Genomic DNA, 7,052 nt, shown 5'->3' with positions numbered 1-7,052 from the left:
TTGAAAAAAAAAAACATCTGACTTATTAATGTCCTTCAGGGAAGGAAATCTATTGTCCTGATCCTGGTGTGGACTACATGTGACTCCAGACCCATAGCAATGTGGTTGGCTCTCAACTGCTCTCTGAAATGGCCTAGCCAGCCACTGAGTTGTATCAGTCTATACGAAGTCTCAAAAAAATGAAACTGGACGGTCCACCTGGCATTAGCCTAGGCAGTGACAAAAGACAATGGCAGTAACACCCTTCTTGACCCTGCAAAGTCATCCTTTCAAACATCTAAAGGCTAGTCCAAATTTGGCAGAGCTGTCTCATAGACCAGTTAAACGGACATAACAGGTCCACGGAGGATGCCATATCCCTAGCCCTGCGCTCATCCCTGGGAACATCTGGACAACAAAGACACCTACGTCAGACTCCTGCTCGTTGATGACAGCTCCGCCTTCAACACCATTATCCCCTCCAGATTGATCTCATAACTTTGTGATCTCGTTCTCAGCTCTGCTTTTTGCAACTGGATCCTCAGCTTTCTGACCCAAGGCCGCAATCAGCGAGGATAGGTAACTGTACCTCCTCCACAATAACACTCAACACTGGAGCACCCCAAGGATGTGTCCTCAGCCCCCTCTTGTACTCCCTTTACATCTACAACAGTGTGGCCAAATTCCAAATGAATGCCATCTACAAGTTCGCTGATGACATCACCATAAGTGGAACAGATATCTAACAATGACGAGTCAAACTATCGAAGGGAGATAGAGGGCTTGGGGACATGATGCAACGAAAACAATCTGCTCTCAACATTAGCAAAAGTAAAGAACTGATCATTGACTTCAGAAAGGAAGGAAGAGAACACGCCCCCATTTACATCAACAGAACTGAGGTTGAGAGGGTGAAGAGCATCAAATTCCTCAGAGTGACAATAACTGACAACCTGTCCTGGACTTCCCATGTAGATGTGACAGTCAAGAAGGCACAACAACACCTCTTCTTCCTCAGGAAGCGCAGGAAATTTGGTACGTCTATAAGGCCCCTCATCAACTTCTACAGATGCATAATTGAAAGCATACTGTCTGGGTGCTTAATGACCTGGTATGGTGACTGTTCTGCTCAGGACCTTAAGAAGCTACAGAAGGTGGTGTACACAGCTCAGACCATCACAGAAGCCAAGATCCATCCATGAACTCCATTTACATGGCTCACTGCTGCAGAAAGGCTGCCAACATCATCAAAGACCCATCACACCCGGTAATGATCTCCTACAACCACTTCCATCAGGCAGAAGATACAGAAGCCTGAACACACGCATGAGCAGGTTCAGAAATAGCTTCTTCCCAGCCATTATTAGATTGATGAATGGACTCTCTAGCCTCAAATAAAGCTGATTTTGCTAGCGATCTTGCCTAGTGCACGCCCTGTACAATGTAACCTATATGCCTCTGTCTATGCCTTTTTGACCTGTACATTCTTTTCTTACTATGATTTGACTGTACCGCTCACAAACAAAGCTTTTCACTGTATTTTGGTACTTGTGACAATCAATCAATCAACAGTTTGGCATAGTCATACTCACTGAATTATACTTTACATATAATGTCGCATCCTTGGATATTTCCTGTCTCATTTGCAACTCAGACGGGTGGTGGCACAATGATATACAGTCAGTGAGGAGTTGCCCTGGGAGTCCTCAAGATTGATTCTGGGCATCATGAATTCTCATAGCTTCAGGTTAAACATGGGCAAGGAAATCTGCTGGTTACCACATACTGTTCTCCCTTGGCTGATGAATCTGTAATTTTCCATGTTGAACAATATTTGGAGGAAGCACTGAGGGTGGCAAGGGTGCAAAATATAATATAATTGGGGGATTTCAAGGTCCACCACAATGAGTAGCTTGGTAGCAACACTAGATTGAGCTGGTTGGGTTCTAAAGGAATGGGTCTGCAATAGGTGGTAAGGGAAAAAACATTCTTGACATCATCCTTACCAATCAGCTGACTGCAGATGTACCGGCCCAAGACAGTATCAGTAAGAGTGACCACCGGATGGTCCTAGTGGAGATGAATTCCTGTCCTCATGTTGAGAATAAGCTCCATTTGTTGTGTGGCACTATCATCCTGCTAAACAGAACAGACTTCAAACAGAGATAGTAGGAACTGCAGATGCTGGAGAATCTGAGATAACAATGTGTAGAGCTGGATGAACACAGCAGGCTAAGCAGCATCAGAGGAGCAGGAAAGCTAACGTTTCGGGCCTAGACTCTTCTTCAAACAGATCTAGCAACTTAAAATTCGGTATCCATGAGACTCTGTGTGTCATGAGCAGCAGCAGAATTGTGTTCCAACACAATCTGCAACCTTATTGCCTGGCATACTCCCCACTCAACTATTAACATCCAGCAAGGAGATCAACCCTGGTTCAATGGATAGTGCAGAAAGGCATGCCAGATGCTGCACCAGTCATACCTAAAAATGAGGTGTCAATGAAGCTACCAAACCAGGCTACTTGCATGTCAAAACAGCATAAGCAGCAAGTGATAAATAGAGCAAAACAATCCTGCAATCACAGACCTAAGCTGTGCTGTCCTGCTACGTCCAGCTGTGAATGGAGGTGGACAATTAAGCAACCTCTGGAGAAGGAGGCTTCACAAATATCCTTTCCTCAATGAGGATATCCTCATAAGTAAGAAGAGGCCAACACAGAGCAAAACATGAGGCTGAAGCATTTGCAGCAATATTCACTCAGAAGTTTCAAATGGATGATCCACCTTGACCTCAGTCAGTGGTTCCCAGCATCACAGATACCAGTCTTCCGCCAATTTGATTCACTCCAGATGATATTCAGAAATGGTTGGAGACACTGGATACTGCTAAGGCTGTGGTCCTCCAAAACATTTCAGCAACAGTACTATACACTTGTGATCCAGAACTTGCCACTCCCCTAGCCAAGTTCATCGAATCCCTACAGTGTGGAAACAGGCCCTTTGGCCCAACATGTCCACACCAACCCTCGGAGCATCCCACCCAGACCCATCCCCCTAATCTACAACTCCCTGAATGCTATGGGCAATTTAGCATAACCAATCCACCTAACCTGCACATCTTTGGACTGTGGGAGGAAACTGGAGCATCTGGAGGAAACCCAAGCAGACATGGGGAGAACGTGCACACTCCACGCAGACAGTTGACCAAGGCTGGAATTGAACCCAGGTCCCTGGCACTATGAGGCAGCAGTGCTAGCCACCGTGCCACCCCCAAGTTCCTCTGGTACAGTTACACCATTAGCATCTGCTAATAATGTGGAAAATTGCCCAGGTATGTCCCATACACAGAAATCAGGATAAATGCAACCTGGCTGATTACCAAACTATCAATTGCTAAATACAATCATATAAAGAGACGGAGCTTGAAGTGCGGTAAGATTCTTCTGCCTGCTTTTCCAATGGATCCACACAACAATCTTTTTAAACTATTACAAGTCACTTCAATTGGAAGCATTAATGAATGTTACTCCCCCAAAATAGTGTAATCATTGCCAGGTCAGTAGCATTCCTTGCTTTCTGGGTGTTTGCCTCTCCTCAGGCCTCCGTCACTCTCAGTGGTTATATCTGTGTGAGTCCCTCTGAGGGTCCCAGTGACTTTCAGTTCCAGATCTTTACAAATCCAAGATTTTCTCACGAGTTGTGCGATTTCATATTAAAATGCTGAAAGAAAGAGAAAGTAGTTTTGAAAGATGGAGGAGGAAATGTAATTTTGTATTTCTTTCAGTGGAGACTGTTTAGCTGCCCCGTGCCTATTTGTTACAAAGTGGAGTCTGATTGAAATGTTGACTGAACGCTTCCTCCAGTCAGTATTGGTCCAGTTGTACTAAAACATCTTCTCGCGGTCAATTGGTCAACATCCAAAGGAAGAATTGGAGAGATAGGCTCAATGATTCGTCAGGTTTCACTGCTGCACAGATTTTTTTAAAACTGTAATTCAATGCCAACACCAATCAAGATAATTTTTGCGGATAATTTTGATGTGGTGGTGTGGCTGAGCTGTCTGAGGCGCTGAATTTAAGTTGAACTCTCTATCATATCGAATCCACACTGCCAAAGTTACAGGTAATGCTCCCCAGGCAGTTGCCTCCAAGCCTGGGCAATTTGAAATTAGCGGTGTTTAACTTTCTTCTGGGTATGTGTCGCTCAACAGGCCTCCGTCGCTCTCGGTCAAAAAGTGCCAAAACAGCGACTGGTAGTGAAAACACCAGCTGTACAATGTCTTGTCAGATCACAGCTAATACTCTGCTTTAGGGATTTTGCATGGTTTGATGCTGGCAGTCTGCGTGGTGCCAATTACTTGCCGAAAGGTCGGTGGTTCGGGACCACCCAGGTACAGAATCCCTACTGTTTTAGTCACCATCAACGTTCTGTTTTACAGTCCCACATTGTCAATGGGGATTGCGTCTGAAGAAAACATCTCACAAACTTTGTTGGGAGCTCCACCGTTATCCAGTGACGCTCCAGAAGCAGGTTTTAATGCAATTGTTTTCAATATAGTATAATCCTCAAACAATTAGACCGACAGTGTACATTACCTACATACAACATAGAAATCCAGGAAGAAATTGGATTCAAACAAACCCATCAATGATTTTCTCTTCAACAATAACAGCAGAAATTGCTGGAAATCTCAGCAGGTCTGACAGAATTTGTGGAGAGAAATCAGATTTAACGTTTCGGGTCCGGTGACCCTTCATCAGAACACTTTTTGTCTAATGATTCTCTCTTCCCCGGCTTCACAGTGAGTGAGACAAGGACAAGCAGCAGGATTTGACCCCGCACTCTCCAATACCCCATTGCCAGCAGAAAGCGGCCACTGCAGCTTTAATCAGCGGTTTCCTGCTCATCCCTGGGACGCAAGATCCTCCGACCTCGGCCAAGCCTCCCAATGCACTGACCCAAGCTCAGGGAGATTTTATCCTGCTCACTAAATGTCCGAGCAGCATTGATGGAATTCCCGAGTGAGTGAAACTTTCTTTGACTTTCAATCGCGAAACCCCGCCTGATACAATCTATCACCTTCACCACTCACGGAACTCCGTCTCAATTGCGCCAGTAAATTGCAGTAGGTACAATAAGGCCGGTGACTGTTCGACACATCGTATCTGAGTTGGCACGCGGTAGCAACAACTCAACCGGTCTCATTGCCCTTCCTTTTCCCGCTCACCTTGCAGCGTCTGTCTTGTCACTGTTTCCTCAGAGATTCGAGGTGTAACTATAGTTTAGATTGGCTATCTGTGAGGGATTTATTACTAATTCACCAATCACAAGCCACCAGATTATAGCCCAACAGGTTTATTTGAAATCACCTGATGAAGGAGCAGCGCTTGAAAGCTTGTGATTTCAAATAAACCTATTGGACTGTAACCAGGTGTCGTGGGACTTCTGACTTTGTCCACCCCAGTCCATCATCGGCACATCCACATCAAGGATTTATTACTAGCAGAGCAGGCTCGAGGTAATTACTGCTCCGTTGACGATCAACCAGTGAAAACAATAATATGGCATGAACTGTCAAGTAGTCTGGCCGAGCGGTCCAAGACGCTCGAGCCTGCTGGCAGCAATGGAAAACGGAAACTTGCCAGTGATGGTAATGACCTCAAATGAACAAAAAAATGCGTACAGTGACAATGGTCAGCTGCTTTGGAGGAGTATTTGCAGAAATTACTGGAAAAGCTCAGCAGGTCTGGGAGCTTCCGTGAAGATGCTGCCAGACTTGCTGAGATCTTCCAGTAATTTCTGTTTCTGATTTACGGCATCCGCAGTTCTTTCGGTTTTTATTTTGCTTTGGAGGAGGTTTGGCTCAGATTGACTCATACGGAGCGACAGACGTTAGGAAGGATGTCATGCAAACGGGTGAACAATTAAACGGATTCGCTGAGTTCTGCTGGTAAAATCATCCCCAGTTTGCAATGCATCGGAAACTATAGCAGAGTGTTCCAGACTGGGGAGACAAGCACGGACTGTTTAAGATGGTAAATGTTAACGCTGTTGTGAAGTGTCGCACGCAAGTTTTTGTAATGTTAAGAATGTTATATGGATGCACGCTGTTGCTAATGTTGTCAAGAACGGGCAGCAGTCCCTTTGCCATTGTGAACTGAAGCCCCAGCATTCCCCGCGGTGAACAGCCCTTGAGCCGCAAACGAGAGCAGTGCGCAGGCGCAGTGCCGGGCTTGTACGGAGCATGCGTGGAATCGTTAATCGCGGTTGAGGGATGTTTCTTTTGTTTTCGCTCAGAAAATGGTGAGAATGAGGCGGGGCTGAGGGGAGAGACGGATCCGTTTGGGGACGGGGACACTTCGTGAACACCTTGTGCAAAGGCGCGAGCCTGACAAAGAAGGTTTCAGTTCCCTGTTTATACGGAGTGAGGCGAATTGTTAACTAGAGGCTTTCGCTCCAATTTAGGCCCCGAACCGAGCTATCTTTATTGAGGGCGCATGCGCAGCCGCCGTCTTTGTTGAGGGGCAGTGTGTTTGGAATGAATAGGCGGAGCTTCCTGTCCATTCTTCAGCGTGGTGATAATTTGTCCACCAAGCTGCATTAGTCTTTAGACATGTCCATCCTGGGCCTCCTGCAGTGCCACAACGATGCCACCCGAAGGTTGCAGAAACAGCAACTCATATTCCGCTTGGGAACCCTGCAGCCCAATGGTATCAATGTGGATTTCACAAGTTTCAAAATCTCCCCTCCCCCCACCGCATCCCAAAACCAGTCCAACTCGTCCCTGCCTCCCTAACCTGTTCTTCCTCCCACCTATCCCCTCCTCCCACCTCAAGCCGCACCTCCATCTCCTACCGACCAACCTCATCCCGCCCCCTTGACCTGTCCGTCCTCCCTGGACTGACCTATCCCCTTCCTAACTCCTTACCTACACTAACCTTTCCTGGCCCCATCCCCGCCTCTTCGACCTGTTTGTTTCCTCTCCACCTATCCTCTCCTCTATCCCTCTTCTATCCGCCTCCCCCTCTCTCCCTATTTATTTCAAAACCCCCTTCCCCTCCCCCTTTTCTG

At 46.4% G+C, this 7,052-nt stretch overlaps 1 protein-coding gene across 1 annotated transcript in view; it reads left to right on the top strand.

Moving 5' to 3' along the window:
• The first annotated feature begins 6,206 nt into the window (after positions 1-6,206).
• The window catches only part of LOC109916374 (zinc finger protein 239-like), an 8,831-nt gene continuing 7,985 nt past the window's right edge, over positions 6,207-7,052 (top strand). The window contains exon 1 of the mRNA XM_048619424.1: positions 6,207-6,284. The gene's annotated coding sequence lies outside the window, so the exon portion shown is untranslated. The remainder of the gene's footprint in view (positions 6,285-7,052) is intronic.

Source organism: Rhincodon typus, chromosome 42, assembly GCF_021869965.1.
Source record: "Rhincodon typus isolate 14 chromosome 42, sRhiTyp1.1, whole genome shotgun sequence".
Taxonomy (NCBI): Eukaryota; Metazoa; Chordata; class Chondrichthyes; order Orectolobiformes; family Rhincodontidae; genus Rhincodon; species Rhincodon typus.
The sequence above is the reverse complement of the archived record's forward strand: the minus strand, read 5'-3'. Positions and strand labels throughout refer to the sequence as shown.